Source organism: Geotrypetes seraphini, chromosome 6 (assembly GCF_902459505.1).
Source record: "Geotrypetes seraphini chromosome 6, aGeoSer1.1, whole genome shotgun sequence".
Taxonomy (NCBI): Eukaryota; Metazoa; Chordata; class Amphibia; order Gymnophiona; family Dermophiidae; genus Geotrypetes; species Geotrypetes seraphini.
This window is the reverse complement of record NC_047089.1, coordinates 63,237,534-63,255,457: the sequence shown is the minus strand read 5'-3', so window position 1 is coordinate 63,255,457 and position 17,924 is coordinate 63,237,534. Positions and strand designations below refer to the sequence as shown.

At 44.2% G+C, this 17,924-nt stretch overlaps 1 protein-coding gene across 1 annotated transcript in view; it reads left to right on the top strand.

The window, feature by feature from the left end:
• Positions 1–17,924, top strand: part of ITM2B (integral membrane protein 2B) — a 91,400-nt gene that overhangs the window by 49,995 nt on the left and 23,481 nt on the right. The window lies entirely within an intron of this gene.

Below are 17,924 nucleotides of genomic sequence, written 5' to 3'. Positions count from 1 at the left end.
CCTCCCCCAAAGCAGGCCCCTTTCCCTCTCCCGCTCCAGTTCCTCCCTGTCTCTCTGTGGCCCCCCTTCTGTCTCCCCCCCCCCCCAAGCAAAGCTGTCTGCCTCCAAGCACACCCCTTCCCCAAAGCAGGCCCCTTCTCTAGCTCCAGTTCCTCCCTGTCTCTCCGTGGCCCCCCTTCTGTCTCCCCCCCAAGCAAAGCTGTCTGCCTCCAAGCACACCCCTCCCCCAAAGCAGGCCCCTTTCTCTCTTCCGCTCCAGTTCCTCCCTGTCTCTTTGTGGCCCACCCGATTTTATCTTCTCGCAGTCTGGCCAGCTCCCCTAGTCCCTTGCCGCCGCCGCCACCCCCTTCCCTTCCTGCGGTCGACAAACCTCTTACATAGTAACATAGTAGATGACGGCAGATAAAGACCCGAATGGTCCATCCAGTCTGCCCAACCTGTTTTGTTTTTTTTTTGTTTTTTTCTTCTTAGCTATTTCTGGGCAAGAATCCAAAGCTTTACCCGGTACTGTGCTTGGGTTCCAACTGCCAAAATCTCTGTTAAGACTTACTCCAGCCCATCTACACCCTCCCAGCCATTGAAGCCCTCCCCTGCCCATCCTCCACCAAACGGCCATACACAGACACAGACCGTGCAAGTCTGCCCAGTAACTGGCCTAGTTCAATATTTAATATTTTCTGATTCTAAATCTTCTGTGTTCATCCCACGCTTCTTTGAACTCAGTCACAGTTTTACTCTCCACCACCTCTCTCGGGAGCGCATTCCAGGCATCCACTACCCTCTCCGTAAAGTAGAATTTCCTAACATTGTCCCTGAATCTACCACCCCTCAACCTCAAATTATGTCCTCTGGTTTTACCATTTTCCTTTCTCTGAAAAAGATTTTGTTCTACGTTAATACCCTTCAAGTATTTGAACGTCTGAATCATATCTCCCCTGTCTCTCCTTTCCTCTAGGGTATACATATTCAGGGCTTCCAGTCTCTCCTCATACGTCTTCTGGCGCAAGCCTCCTATCATTTTCGTCGCCCTCCTCTGGACCGCCTCAAGTCTTCTTACGTCTTTCGCCAGATACGGTCTCCAAAACTGAACACAATACTCCAAGTGGGGCCTCACCAATGACCTGTACAGGGGCATCAACACCTTCTTCCTTCTACTGACTACGCCTCTCTTTATACAGCCCAGCATCCTTCTGGCAGCAGCCACTGCCTTGTCACACTGTTTTTTCGCCTTTAGATCTTCGGACACTATCACCCCAAGGTCCCTCTCCCCGTCCGTGCATATCAGCTTCTCTCCTCCCAGCATATACGGTTCCTTCCTATTATTAATCCCCAAATACATTACTCTGCATTTCTTTGCATTGAATTTTAGTTGCCAGGCATTAGACCATTCCTCTAACTTTTGCAGATCCTTTTTCATGTTTTCCACTCCCTCTTCGGTGTCTACTCTGTTACAAATCTTGGTATCATCTGCAAAAAGGCACACTTTTCCTTCTAACCCTTCAGCAATATCACTCACATACATATTGAACAGGATTGGCCCCAGCACCGAACCCTGAGGGACTCCACTAGTCACCTTTCCTTCCTTCGAGCGACTTCCATTAACCACCACCCTCTGGCGTCTGTCCGACAGCCAGTTTCTGACCCAGTTCACCACTTTGGGTCCTAACTTCAGCCCTTCAAGTTTGTTCAACATCCTCCTATGAGGAACTGTATCAAAGGCTTTGCTGAAATCCAAGTAAATTACATCTAGCATATGTCCTTGATCTAGCTCTCTGGTCACCCAATCAAAAAATTCAATCAGGTTCGTTTGGCACGATTTACCTTTTGTAAAACCATGTTGCCTCGGATCCTGTAACCCATTAGATTCAAGGAAGTACACTATCCTTTCTTTTAGCAACACTTCCATTATTTTTCCAACAACTGAAGTGAGGCTCACCGGCCTGTAGTTTCCTACTTCATCCCTGTGACCTCTTTTATGAATAGGGACCACATCCGCTCTCCTCCATTCCCCAGGAATCACTCCCGTCTCCAGAGATTTGTTGAACAAGTCTTTAATAGGACTCGCCAGAACCTCTCTGAGCTCCCTTAGTATCCTGGGATGGATCCCGTCTGGTCCCATCGCTTTGTCCACCTTCAGTTTTTCAAGTTGCTCATAAACACCCTCCTCCGTGAACGGCGCAGAATCTACTCTATTTTCTCGTGTAACTTTGCCAGACAATCTCGGTCCTTCTCCAGGATTTTCTTCTGTGAACACAGAACAGAAGTATTTGTTTAGCACATTTGCTTTCTCCTCATCACTCTCCACATATTTGTTCCCAGCATCTTTTAGCCTAGCAATTCCATTTTTTATCTTCCTCCTTTCACTAATATATCTGAAAAAATTTTTATCTCCCTTTTTTACATTTTTAGCCATTTGTTCTTCCGCCTGTGCCTTCGCCAAACGTATCTCTCTCTTGGCTTCTTTCAGTTTCACCCTGTAGTCCTTTCTGCTCTCCTCTTCTTGGGTTTTTTTATATTTCATGAACGCCAACTCTTTCGCCTTTATTTTCTCAGCCACTAGGTTGGAGAACCATATCGGCTTCTTTTTTCTCTTGTTTTTATTGATTTTCTTCACATAAAGGTCCGTAGCCATTTTTATCGCTCCTTTCAGCTTAGACCATTGTCTTTCCACTTCTCTTATGTCCTCCCATCCTAACAGCTCTTTCTTCAGGTACTTTCCCATTGCATTAAAGTCCGTACGTTTGAAATCTAGGACTTTAAGTATCGTGCAGCCGCTCTCCACTGTAGCCGTTATATCAAACCAAACCGTTTGATGATCGCTACTACCCAGGTGAGCACCCACTCGAACATTAGAGATACTCTCTCCATTTGTGAGGAACAGATCCAATATCGCTTTTTCCCTTGTGGGTTCCGTCACCATTTGTCTGAGCTGAGCCTCTTGAAAGGCATCCACAATCTCCCTACTTCTTTCCGATTCTGCAGACGGAACATTCCAGTTCGCATCCGGCAGGTTGAAATCTCCCAACAGCAGAACCTCCTCTTTCCTTCCAAACTTTTGGATATCCACAATCAGATCCTTATCAATTTGCTGCGATTGAGTCGGAGGTCTGTAGACTACACCCACGTAGATAGAAGTTCCATCTTCTCTTTTCAGAGCAATCCATATCGCTTCTTCCTCTCCCCAGGTCCCTTGCATTTCGGTCGCTTGGATATTGATCTTTACATAGAGAGCTATCATCAGAGACACGGAAGAGCAAATCAAGGCAGTAGAGGTGGCGAAGCAGCGTGTTTACAGTGCTGCGGCCGCTGCTGGAGCCAAAAGGTTTGTCGACCGCGGGAAGGGAAGGGAAGAGGGTGGCGGCGGCGGCAAGGGACTAAGGTAGCCGGCCAGACCGCGAGAAGAGAAAATCGGGTGGGAGGCTCAACGGGGATTGGGGGGGGGGAGGGGCGAAGACGACAAAGACGAACTGAGCCCTTGCTTTCTCCCTAGCTCCCAGTGCCCTACCGGTCTGTACACCGCGATCTGGAGAGCAGGGAGTCCAACGCTGGCGGCTGGAACAATGCGGCTGGGAAGCAGTAAGGCTGGGGAGTCGCGCATGCGCACTCCTGCAAAGCCACGGACATACATCTCACAGATCAGGGATTTCAGATCACGCAGGTCTGAGTGCGCATGCGCGTCTAGCGTATTATTATATTAGATGACAATTTTGCATGAGATAAAACTCTTTGTAGTTTATAAATCTTTCCTTTTGGCTAAGTTTTAATAATAATATTGTAATTTATAGCTAAAAAGAGACATATGATCAAGAAACTGTTTTATTTTACTTTTGTGATTATGATAAACATACAGAGGGCCTCAAAATAGTACCTGGCGGGCCGCGAGTTTGAGATCATTGTTCTATAAGATTTAGGAACCTTATTTTGGGGAATCGCATCTGGTTTATGTGAGCAAGTGGGGGGAAGGAAGGGAAAGGGGATGGAGGGGAAAATGGCATGTTTGATATATAGCATTAAGGATGGATAAAAATCAATGATTAAAAAAAAATTTTAAATCTGATTTTTTTTTTTTTTTTTTTTTTAAATTTAAATTGGATTTTTAAAAAATAAAATGCATAGTTTTCTGTTTAAGATACATTATAGTCCAAAAGTTATTAATCATGATATAAGAAGAAATTAGTTTTTAATTATGTAGCATGAGGCTATATATTCATGCAATGTTTAAATTTTTTGGTAAATGAATTCTATTAATCCATTCATAATGTCACAGGCAATTTTTCTATCTAGAATATATTATCATAGAAACATGACTGCAGATAAAGGCCAAATGGCCCATTTAGTCTGCCCATCCACAGTAACCATTATCTGAGAGATCCCATGTGCCTATCCCAGGCCTTCTTGAATTCAGACACAGTCTCTGTCTCCACCACCTCTTCCAGGAGACTATTCCACGCATCTACCACCCTTTCTGTTAAGAGGTGATCTTAGGAAATAGATTTTTTTTAACTTCAATTTATGCCCTCATTGCAGCGTTTCCTTTCAAATGAAAGAGACTCGACTCGTGCGCATTTACTTTATGTAGGTATTTAAACATCTCTATCCTATCTCCCCTCTCCCACCTTTCCTCCAAAGTATACAGATTGAGATTTTTAAGTCTGTCCCCTTACGCCTTATTTATTTATTTTTAAAATTTCTATACCGTTTTAATCCAAAACGGTTTACAAGGGGTTACATACATAAAAAGTTAAGAATCCACACAAAAATAAAAAGATAAACAGACACATTTAGGGTTCCTTTTACAAAGGTGCGCTAGCGGTTTTAGCGCACGCTAGCCGCTTCCGCCTTCTTTTAAGCAAGCGGTAATTTTTCGGCTAGCGTACGCTAATCTGGTGCAAGCGCTAAAAATGCTAGTGCACCTTTGTAAAAGGAGCCCTTAGTCTAACATAAAATCAGTTGCCTAGAAAGTGCATCAATGCCATCAAAACATATGTATTCAGTCTAACATAAAATCAGGTGCTCAAAAAAATGCATCAACAAAGAGTTGGATCTTCAACATTTTCCTAAAAGAATTCCTCTCTCCACATTGTCTAATCTGGCTAACAAGGCCATTCCATAACTTCACTCCTGCACACGTAAAAGTCATGCCATTTGTATCTACATGTTTAGGGTTGGCCTTTGTTTTCAACAATGCCGCATCTACAGAACATAAAGATCTTTGTGGTTGGCAATGAGACATCATGTTCTTAAAAATTTCAGGCATCGTACCATATAGAAATTGATGACATAACATGATTGCTTTGTACTGAATTCAAAACACAACTGGCAACCAATGCAGCTGTCAGAGATATGGAGTAACATGCTCATATCTTGATGTTCCAGTTATCAGTCTGGCTGCGGCATTCTGGACATTGCAGTAGTCCAGCCATAACAAGACCATTGCCTGCACAACAGCACGGAAGTCAGGTGATGACAGCATGGGTTATGTATCTGAATAAAACTTGATAATTCATAGTAAGGCCTGGATCCAATTTTATACTTCCAGGACTCACCAATAATACCTCATCTAATACTTTTAGTGTTTTTGGCCAGTTAACATGACGAAGACCACGCACCTATTTAGTAGCCTTCCTCTGGACTGACTCCATTCTCTTTATATCTTTTTGAAGGTGCGGCCTCCAGAATTGTTCGCAATATTCTAAATGAGGTCTCACCAGAGTCTTATCAATGCCTCCTTTTTCCTACTGGCCATACCTCTCCCTATGCAACCTAGCATCCTATCACAGATGCTTGATTTTGCATTTCTCAAAACTGTGAATTTGTTTCTGCAGAAATGACATGCGTCACTGCAAAAATGTTATGAAACATAAAAAGCTGAGAAAAAGACCGAAGACCCATTGTTCCATTTGCAAATCAATGTATGCAGAATCAACCCCTTACCTCTTCCTGAGATTTCATATGTGTCGCGACACTGGGGAGGAGGAGAGGCACCGGTGCCAGCTGTGAGAGGCGTCCTATAGGCAAGCAACTGGCACCGGCACCACTCCTCTCTATGCCACTTCCCTGCTGGCACCCCCAACTGGCGGCTCAGGGCCCGCCTGGACGGCCTTCATGCATGCATGGATGTTGTCATGTAGACATCACGCATGTGCATGATGTCATCACGGTGACGTCCATGCACTTCTGGATGCCTCGAGCCATAGCCACTATGTTTAGTGTACCTCGGCTCAACAAATTTTGCGGGACACTGTCTTAAGTGCTAAGTTTATATATCTCTATAAAGGAGCAAAAGTGTGAGGAGGAAGGGGCAAACAGGAAAGCTAGTTTTTCTTTTCCAGATTATGACCAAACAAGTTGAAGATGAATGAGCTACAGAAGACAGTATTTTAAAAGTTTTTCACATGTGGACCTGGTTGATCTAAGCTTTTTAAAGATATTTTGTTTAACGACATCAGTTAACACAGATGTTTAAGCAAATACAAGCTTATATAATGTATGCTATAATATTATTGTTTTGGTTCAACAAAACTATTTAAATTGTTATTAAAGTAATTATTATTTTTCTCCTTTTAATGAAGTAAGGCAGAATAGTTGTCCAAATATGAATGCACACATGAATGATTAACCTATTTAACTGGAGATAGTTCACCTCGCAATAATTTCATAATTATGCTATTAGAAATACATATATAAATAATCAAATCAGTAATTTTTGCTATAACTGCAAAACTAATATGAATAGTTATTTTTCAAAAATATTAACCTTCATCTGGTTGTAAATATTAAGATTATACTAACGAGTGAGTCTTTATAGAGAAAACCATGATTTAAATTGTGATTTACTGTATATACTCAAATATAAACTGATTTTGGGGCCAAAAAAATGGCCCAAAAGTGGGGGTCTCAGTTTATATTCCCCAGATGTGCTCCTTCTTCCCCCCTCCTGGACCCATTGCAGGCCTCCTCTGGGCCTGTCTTGAGCCCTGGACAGGAACGATCCCTCCTGTGTCCTGTCCTGTCCAGGCCAGCTCCGCGCCACCCCACCTTCCTCCTGCCTCCTGAATCTTGCAAAGGCCTTCCTTGCATGCTCTGGTGGTCCAGTGATGAACTGAGGCAGGATCAATTCTTCTACACTTCAGCCGAATGCAAAGTCGCAAAAGAAAATGGCTTCCGTGAGTTCCTGCAGCAACGCCAATTCCCATGGGAACTCATGGCAGCCATTTTCTTTAGCAGCTCTGCACTAGGGCATGCAAGGTAGGCCTTTGCGAAGTGCGGGAGGGAGAAGGGATGGTAAGGAGAGGCCTGGACAGGAAATAGGAGGGATTGCTCCTCTCCTGGCTCACCATTGGACCACCAGGACTCAATGCAGACCCAGGGAAGGCCTGCAACAGGTCAGGGAAGGGGTGGGGTTACAGAGCCAGCTGGGACAGGTCAAGGAGGGATTGCTTTTGTTCTGGCTCACTACTGGACCACCAATACTTGAATATAAACCCTTAATTTATACTCAAGTCAGCCTTGAATATAGATGTTTTGCCAATGCAGTAAATCAAATACTAACTTGGAAAAAAAGTTACCTTGGTTTATATTCGAGTATATATGGTAAATCGATTTGATTTAAATCAAATCCACCCTGATGGCATTGTACCAAAGACTACTTTGCTTTGTGGACATGTTATTTGTTTGGTTGCCTGTTGTATTGATATATTTACTTAAATAAAGAAAATTTGAAACTAAAAAAAAAAAGTTATAGCCAGTTGCTTAAAGATGGTTCATTATTGATAAGAACTAGAAACTTCATTCTGTATCTTTGAAGGATGGGCATGTTGTATCCTAGAATCCAAAAGGGAACTCAAGTTTTACCTAAATAGAATGAATGGTCAGTATTAGAAGCGAGTCAGATCTCTGCATCTCTATAATGCAAATACTAGTGCTTGTAGCTCAGACATGTGATCTATTAGTGCAGATGACTCAAACTTCAAAATAAGTTCTTCTATGTCAAAATGTCGTAGCCAATTACTTAAAGAAACTAATCTGTTAACATTGTCTGATGCAAGAGAAGCGCTCTTCTTGTCATTTATAAAACCTGCAATAGAAAAGTCTGTTCACATGGTTCAGTAGTGGCAGATATACACAAATAACATCTAGCAATAAGTCCAAGGTTGGGATAATGCTGCTGAATTATCACCCTCCAATCTATGGCAGATGATGAATAGGAACTAACCAGTTCACTCCTGTAATGAATTAACTCATATGTGATATCTATAAAAGGAGATTAATCATCAGAGTCATTGGGTAAGTTTAAAGCATAACGTTGAAGATTTGACAGAGTCTGATAACGATCTGGGTGAAGGTGCTCCTGAAAAAGCAGATGAATTTGCCAATGAAGAATTAATCAGTTCTAGTTTGACATCCCAAACACTGTCGTTCATCTTGAGGATCAAAGGTTAGCTTTTTGAAACAAGGATAAAGTGCAGAAGTGATTTGTAGCCAATCAGTCATAGTTTTTCAACCATCCCATCATATTTGAGAGGAATTTATCCTTAAATCTAGATATATATGATGAATCTTCATCTTTAATTGCCAGTTCTCTCTGTAAATAGTAGTGTTGGCATTATGATTGATCATGAAACATAGTGCTCACCCCCAAGCTCTGTTGACAGTTTGCAAGGCTTCAGCATGCTGGCTGTTTTGGTCAGCTTCTCCCAATCTATATTTGTTGTTGGCAAAATTTTGGATTTTGAAGCTGCAAAATATGGGCTGCACATGGAAAATGCTTGAATGGCAGTGAGGATGCGGTCTCTAACAATATTCCTGGCAGTGTCATTTCCAATGCCGCAGACTTTAGCATAACAGTTCCATTCTTCAGCAACAATTTTGAAATGTTCCATAACATTCTCCGATGCATGTCTATTAGTGAAATTGTAAACTTCCAAAGATACAGAATGCAGTTTCAAGTTCTTATCAATAAGATGGACCATCATGCCAAGGTAGCTAGTATTTGCACAAGAAGGCCAATAGTCTCCCATTAAAGCAACACTTTGGGCTTAGACCTTTTTTATCCTCTCACTTTTATACAGGTTGCATATGCAATCATTAACCAGTGTATGTCACACAGACCCAAATCATTGACTATCTGTACTGGTCGACAGTCTCTTGCTATGCATTTAACAATCGTGTTCATAATGTCATCACAATGCTTCTGACACATTGACCTCCTGTTCTTTGCTTCAGTTAGAGTATTCTGAGCAAATGGTTGTTTTTTTGTTCATTTTTCCACTGCACATTTCATTGATCTGAGGTGATTTCTGTTGTCCTTCTCGGGTTTTGTCTTCTTCCCGAACCAAAAGATGCTTGACCCGCAAGTGGTACGTTAACATTGAAACGCTGCAATGATACTTAAATTCCTTTTGGCAGTGGATGCACATGACCAATGATTTATCAACCAAAGAATCTGGTCACTTTTTAAAAATGAAATTTCCGTTCAATATACCATCCATTTTTTGGAAAAAAATCACGCAAACTAAAAAAAAAATAAAGGCCTGTTTATTTCTAGTTGCTTGTGAGACCATCTTCCCATATTACCCCATATATCTGACTGTCTTTCTCCCCATCCTGCTAAAAACATAAATTTAGGGACTCCATTATCACACCTACTTTCCTGTCTTATTTGGCTTGCGTATCTTTTATGTTTATGAAGGAAGGTCTTGCTGACTTCTAAAACTTCAAACAAAAAGCATTATTCTAGGTCATGTATTCAAGAGTGTGACATGGGACAAGTTGCTTTTACTTCCCTGTACCCTTCTGGCTGGATTCAGTTATGATGGAGGCATTTACCAGAACTTGAGGTTTCCCAATCAACACATTTAATAAACATATTGCAGTTTAAAATGCTGAATAGCATAAGTGACATTCATTACTGAGAATTCTAGAAGCTTCTTGAATATCTCTGATTCCGTCATCCTCCTCCTCCTTTTCCACAACAGAGACAATCCGTTTCATGTCTGTGACCATCATTCTTGCAATTTGTGGCGTTGGCATTAATTCCTAATTTAATTCTGGGATGTTCTGCAATTAGGAATCATTAGATGAGACAAGTCTGTCAGGTTAGAATGATGATCATAGACATGAAATTGATGTCTGTGTTGTGGGAAAGAGGAGGAAGATGAAGGACTTATATAAATTAATATCAGCTGCCTGGTTATTTTGCCTAGGCCAGTGGCTAGTAGATGGCTGATTTTTCTTGTTTCCTACTCCTGTAACAGGCCCAGTGCTTTGCCAGGTGTGAATGTTGCTGTGACAGCGGCAGCTGTAGGCAGAAGCAGAGCATGCAGGCTTCAGCAACAGGCAGAAGCAGTGTGAATGCAGGCTGCAGTGGTGGCAGCAGCTTCAGGCAGAAGCTGTAAACGAAACAAAAATAAAATTTGGGGGGGAGGGCTTGTACACTTCTAATGCTCTCCCCTTTAGATCAGACCTGTATTATCCCTTTTTAAGTCCTGTAAAGCTAACTGCTTTTTTACCACAATCTCTGGAAATGAATTTCAGAGTTTAATTAAAGAAATATTTTCTGATTGATTTATTTACACTCTTTAGTAGCTTTATTCAGTGCCCCTTAGTCCTTGTATTTATGGAAAGAGTAAACAAGAGAATCACATCTACCCGTTCAACACCACTCTATTTTATGAAATCTCTCCGTGGTCATCTCTTCTCCAAGCTGAAGAGTCCTAGCCGCCTCTTTAAGCTTTCCTTATAAGAAAGTTGTCTTATTCTCTTTATCATTTTTATCACTTTTCTCTCTATTTTTTTCTAATTCTGCTATATCTGTGCTCTGCTGCCTATTCTTTACTTCCTTTATTATACTCGTATGCAGTTATGGATTACTGGCTAACATTCTACACAAAGGTAACTTTTTCAGCTGGAAAAAAAACTTAAAAAAAAAATCCAACTTTAAAAAGAAAAGCTGTTTTGAATCCAGCAGTTTCTTTTTAATTTCTCTGCTGGGGTTACATAACCACCACCTAATATTCAACAAACTCTATCAAGCAAAATATAGAAGGGCCACCCCTAACACAACCACATCTCACCATTCAGCCTTACTTTCTCACACTCTCACACACAACAGATGAAAAAATGGGGAAAAGCCTCAGTTGAGCTTCATGGAGAAAAAGCCCACTTAATGGTCAGCGCCATTTTTCTATAGTTTTCCTAAAACTGAAAGGTGCAGTGTGTCGCAGCATTTAGCGAAACAGGGGTCTGTCCTGTCAGGTAGTTGGCTTGAAGTGCCCTGAATTGAAGATCGTTTTACAGGATGACCTTGTAGGCTTCGGGAGAGCATGACATTCAAGTTAAGTTGTTTGTTCCCTTACCATCACAGGATATTGGACTTGCACTGTTTTAGAGTACAGTGGTACCTCGGTTTACTAGTGCATCAGTTTGCGAGTGTTTTGCAAGATGAGCAAATCATTTATAAAATCGACGCCTCGGAAACCGAGCTTGCCTCGATTTGCGAGCGGCGCCCCCCGCGATCTGGCACCCTCCCCTCCCCCCCCCCCCCCCACGATCCAGCACCTTCCTGCTCGCGTCGCACCCTTCCCCCCCCCCCCCCGACCACGATCTGAAATCCCCAGACCCACCCAAACACACTTCTTACTTCCATCTGGCCACCAGCACCGGCATGTCCTGTGCGTTGGTGCCGGTGCCCAAAGATGTGCCTCCTCTTCTTTGCTGGGCCTTGAGCATCTGCGCATGCTCAAGGCCTGCGAGTTCATGCTGTCTCCGAGATTCTCGGAGATCTCCGAGAATCTCGGAGAGAGTGTGAACTCGCAGGCCTTGAGCATGTGCAGATGCTCAAGGCCCAGCAAAGAAGAGGAGGCTGATTTTCAGGCACCAGCACCAATGCACAGGACATGCCAGTGCGGGTGCCGGTGGCCAGATGGAAGTAAGAAGCCTGTTAGAGTGAGTCTTGGGTATTTCAGATCGCGGTGGGGGGTGCCGGATCGGGGGGGGGGAGTGTGCCGGATCACGCAGGGGGGGCCTTCAGGGGGAGAAATGCCGATTCTCGGGGGGGGGGGGGTAGAGAAGCGCCGCTGGCCTCGGGGGTGGGTGGGAACATATCAAACGAGTTTCCCTTAGTTCCTATGGGGAAACTCGCTTTGATATACAAGTATTTTGGTTTACAAGCATGCTTCTGGAACGAATTATGCTCGTAAACCAAGGTACCACTGTATTTGGTTTGAATAGCCCCTCCCCCTTTTATATTTTGCATGATAGAGTTTGTTGAATATTAGGTGGTGATTAGTCTTACTCTCTTCCATTATTTTTGGGGTAGTGTTACATAACCGCCCCAGGATGTTCTTTCTTTTTTTTATCATCCTCTCTTCTTTCCCATCCAACCTAGCCTTCACAGTGACAATATTTTTGTGCCCTAAACCATGCATGTGCACCTAGAGTCTGATTTCTGCAGCAGAGTCTAGGTAGATAATTGAGCCTGGATCTCCTGTATGGCATGTAATATTTGGCCAGCAATAGAACAATTTCTGTACCGTTTTTATCCAAAACGGTTTGTTAGAAAAGTTCATTTTTAAAAACCCAAAAATAGACATGCACATTTTGGCCAAAAATTACATTTTTAGAAATCCATCTGCAAAAGAATGTCATTAACATACTAATCACCAAATTTATATAAGCTCTCCTGATTGTAAATATAGCTGGTCTCTCACTAGAAGTTATATATATCCTTCAAAAAGAAATAAATTGGGATGACTGTTGAGTTAAACAGGGAGAAAGCTTTAAAAGAAAACACAGCAAACCAGTGCACTAGGGTTATGGTTTCTTCTTATACTGATGAAAGGACCATCAGATTTTTACATGCTGACTCACTTAATCCTCCACTGCCCCAGGTACATTACCGTATTTTCGCGGATATAACGCGCACCCGTGTAAAACGCGCACACGGGTATAGCGCGCAGAAACCACAATATTATGTATAAAAACTTTTGTATACCGCGCTCACTGGTATAACGCGCATGCTGCCCGACTGTCCTTTCGCCCGCCCCGACTCTCCTCTGGCCACCCCGACTCTCCTTTCGCCCTCCCCGACTCTCCGTGCGCTGTCCCGACTCTCCGTTTACCCGCCCTGCCCCGCCCCCCCCCCCCCCCCGGCAGGACCACTCGCACCCCCACCCCGAAGGACCGCCGACTCCCCGACAATATCGGGCCAGAAGGGAGCCCAAACCCTCCTGGCCACGGCGACCCCCTACCCCCACCACGCCCGACGCCCGATTCACCCCCCCCAGCAGGACCGATCGCACCCCCACCCCGAACGACCGCTCGCACGCGCTCCCACCCGCACCCGCGATCGGAGCAAGAGGGAGCCCAAGCCCTCTTGCCCGGCCGACTCCCCGACAATATCGGGCCAAGAGGGAGCCCAAACCCTCCTGGCCACGGCGACCCCCTACCCCCACCCCGCACTACATTACGGGCAGGAGGGATCCCAGGCCCTCCTGCCCTCGACGCAAACCCCCCTCCCTCCCTCCAACGACCGCCCCCCCCAAGAACCTCCGACCGCCCCCCCAGCCGACCCGCGACCCCCCTGGCCGACCCCCACGACACCCCCACCCCCCTTCCCCGTACCTTAGCTAGTTGGCCGGACAGACGGGAGCCAAACCCGCCTGTCCGGCAGGCAGCCAACGACGGAACGAGGCCGGATTGGCCCATCCGTCCCAAAGCTCCGCCTACTGGTGGGGCCTAAGGCGCGTGGGCCAATCAGAATAGGCCCTGGAGCCTTAGGTCCCACCTGGGGGCGCGGCCTGAGGCACATGGTCGGGTTGGGCCCATGTGCCTCAGGCCACGCCCCCAGGTGGGACCTAAGGCTCCAGGGCCTATTCTGATTGGCCCACGCGCCTTAGGCCCCACCAGTAGGCGGAGCTTTGGGACGGATGGGCCAATCCGGCCTCATTCCGTCGTTGGCTGCCTGCCGGACAGGCGGGTTTGGCTCCCGTCTGTCCGGCCAACTAGCAAATGTACGGGGAAGGGGGGTGGGGGTGTCGTGGGGGTCGGCCAGGGGGGTCGCGGGTCGGCTGGGGGGGCGGTCGGAGGTTCTTGGGGGGGGCGGTCGTTGGAGGGAGGGAGGGGGGTTTGCGTCGAGGGCAGGAGGGCCTGGGATCCCTCCTGCCCGTAATGTAGTGCGGGGTGGGGGGTAGGGGGTCGCCGTGGCCAGGAGGGTTTGGGCTCCCTCCTGGCCCGATATTGTCGGGGAGTCGGCCGGGCAAGAGGGCTTGGGCTCCCTCTTGCTCCGATCGCGGGTGCGGGTGGGAGCGCGTGCGAGCGGTCGTTCGGGGTGGGGGTGCGAGCGGTCCTGCTGGGGGGGGGTGAATCGGGCGTCGGGCGGGGTGGGAACTATGTGGAAAAACTTTTGTATACCGCGCTCACGCGTATAACGCGCGAGGGGTATGCGCGGTAGGTAAAAACGCGTATAACGCGCGCGTTATATCCGCGAAAATACGGTAGATAGATTGTGAGCCCACCGGGAAAGATTGGGAAAATGCTTGAGTACCTGAATGTAAACCACTTAGGGCTCCTTTTATCAAACCGCGCTAGCGGTTTAATGCGCGTAATATCGCACGCTAAACCGCCGGCTGCACTAGCTGCTACCGCCGCCTCTTGAGCAGGTGGTAGTTTTTAGCCAGCCTGGGGTTAATGCATGATGAAAAGTCGCGCGCATTAACCCCACCAGCGCGGCTTGATAAAAGGAGCCCTTAAGCTATAAGTGGTATATATATGCCAGTAAATACTAAAACTAAATAAATATTACTTGGCTGCTAAAGCTACATATTTATTGTATATTGCTACTGAATTCCATCATTGGTGAACAGTTAATTTAGTGCAGGGATCTCAAAGTCCCTCCTTGAGGGCCGCAATCCAGTTGGGTTTTCAGGATTTCCCCAATGAATATGCAGTGCATGCACATAGATCTCGTGCATATTCATTGGGGAAATCCTGAAAACCCAACTGGATTGTGGACCACAAGGAGGGACTTTGAGACCCTTGATTTAGTACTCTCCAGTTGGACAGAACAAGTTGCACTGCGATGACAATAAATTAATAAGTAGCACGCACTGCTTTCTAGAAAATAAATCTAAGAGCTCCAAAGATTTCCAAGTAAGTCTTCTATATAATTTGCCCTGAAATATTGAGCAGGTAGCATCCAAAGATTCTCTTTCCATAACCCAATTTCTTTCCTGAAACCCTTTGCAATCAATACTGGGTTCAGTGTTGGGTGTATCCAGCAAACACACTTATCCAACTGTCAGTATTTGGCAACCCCTTAGGCATTTACCATAAAAAATATCCTTAAGTTTAAAAGCATATGAAACCAGTTGGCCAGCTTCTCAGATAGACATACCACTTAAGTTCACTAACACAGGCCACTACATATGTTAGGCCTGCTCCAATTAACAGGCACTTGCTTGGCTTGTTGCAATCTACTGGATAGCCATGACAACATGCCCTCTTCAATCTCTGCATTTTGTCTGTCTGTACATACAGTATATCTTTCCACAGCTAGCTATGAATTTGTTCGATACTGTTTTTCTTTATCATTGCTACTTTTATGTGCTTGTATTCACAATCTTATTACATGGAGGCCATTGCATTCTGTCTGTACACATATCCTCCCATGCCTAGCTATAAATTTGTCTGACTTTCCTTTTTATATCATCACACCTCTGTGCTTGTATTCATGATCGTATTACACGGAAGCCATGTTCTCTCTGGAAATGGTGGACTGAGATGGCCGTTGATTATCTTGCAATAGTTTGGCACCTGATATCCTGCCTGCTTAATATTTCAGGGCAAATATTCCAGGCAACTTGCAACAAGTTTGAGTATTACAGCCACTTAATTTTTCAAAGACACATGTCTTTCTGCTTCTTCAAGCCTGAAAATAGCTTCCTTATCAGTATCGGCATATAGATGCTGTTGCTGGCTCTGCCTGACTCCCAAAACAGGAAGTTATATCAAGTTTTGATGTAACGTGTTGTTTTTTTAATTGGACAGAGCCAGTGGCAGCATACACATGCCACACACACCCCCTACAGAAGCTGCTTCCCTAAGCAACTACCTAATGTTGGCTAACAGATGGACCAATACCTTTAGGAAACAGTCTGTTTTGTGTCTGACTGGTAGTATCTCAAATGCCATGACTATGCTTTCATTTTGGAGATTACTGTAGACAGGCTAATTTAGTTTCTTCAGTGCTCTTGCCCGCTGCACCTCCACCAGGGATCAGCAGAGGACCCGCTGCACCTCCTCCAGATCGGCAGAGGTATGAAGATAGGGCAGGGAGGGGGACAGAGGGCAGAGCCTGAGAGGGAGAGTGCAGAGTCTGACAGAGGAAGGGTGCTAGGCGCAGAGCCTGACAGGGGAGGAAGGAAGGGTGCTGGTTGCAGAGCTTGACAGGGCAGGACACTTGAATATTAAGCCGACCGACTTATATTTGAGTCGACCATTATTATTATTTTTTTTTTCCTTCTTTTGGGAGGAAGGGGGGTCTCGACTTGTATTCAAGTATATACGGTATTTCTCCAATGTTGAAACAGTTACACTGGTTACTTGTTACATTTCATATTGAATACAAAATCTTGGCAGTTGTACATCATGTGATATATGGAGAAGCACCATTGTATTTAATGCAAGTTCTAAGGAAGTATTTACCAAATCATTCCTCGCACTCACAATCAACAATGAGGTTATCGCTTGAGCATACACATGAGGTACACTATAAAAAAAATTATGGATAGCAGCAATTTCTATGGCTGGTCCTCGGCTATGGAATGCTTTGAATGGTTCATTGAGGCTATGTCAAGATCTGAAGCCTTTCAAAAAATCTCTGAAAATGCATTTATTTGCTGGAGCGTTCTTTTAGACTAGAGGATGTTTATTTTTTATGCTAAGTCTGTTTTATTTTGGATTTGTGTATGTGTTTGTTGTAATCTGCTTAGGTTATAAGCGGAATAGAAATTTTTTAAAATAAAGTATTAATAATAAATATATTTTTGCTCAAATAAGGCAATTCCTCAAGGCTGTCTTTAAGAAATATGATGAAATCGAAACATTTATCAACATGAAGATTCTGCCTGTCCAAACATGTTCCTTTTGTCAACTTCATCAAAGCACTTCTCATGATCTTGTTTAATTTGGGTCACGAAGCTTTGCATTTCATTTTTGCAGTGTTTGCATTTTGCACACATGCTTGCCTTAACCATAGGTAGAGGAACTTCATTAAATATTCCCAAATGTGGCTTCTTTTCCACAGCCTGCTGTCATTATAGGTTTTCTCCTCCAAAGAGAGAATAATATGATAAACCTCAGGCTATATACACACAAAGATTCCAAGACTTGTGCAGTTTTACTGCTTACCCCCCCTCCTCACACTTAGCTCCTTATGCAGATATATAAATTTAGCACTTAAGAGATTCTGTGTACATAGATTTGCAAAGGAACAATGGGGCTAAGGTCTTTTTCTCAACTCTGTATTTTATAACTTTTTTTGCTGAGAACAAGAAGCATGCTATCTCTGCAGACACAAATTCAGTTTTGATAAATGCAAAACCAAGCATCTGTAATAATATCTTCTAGATAGAAAAAATTGCCTGTGATGTTATGAATGGATTCATGGAATTCATTTACCAAAATTTTTAACCCCTCTTTTGCAAAGCTGCGCTAACAGTTGCTGCCGCAGTAATTGCTCCTACGTTCTTAGGGAATTAATGGACTTCTGAGTGTTTGCCGTGCAGCTTTGTAAAAGAAGTCCTTAAATATTGCATGAATATACAGCCTCATGCTACATAATTAAAACCGAATTCTTATTTCATGATGAGTCACTTTTGTACTATAATGTAAATACATCTTTAATAGATTTTTCCTCAAAACAA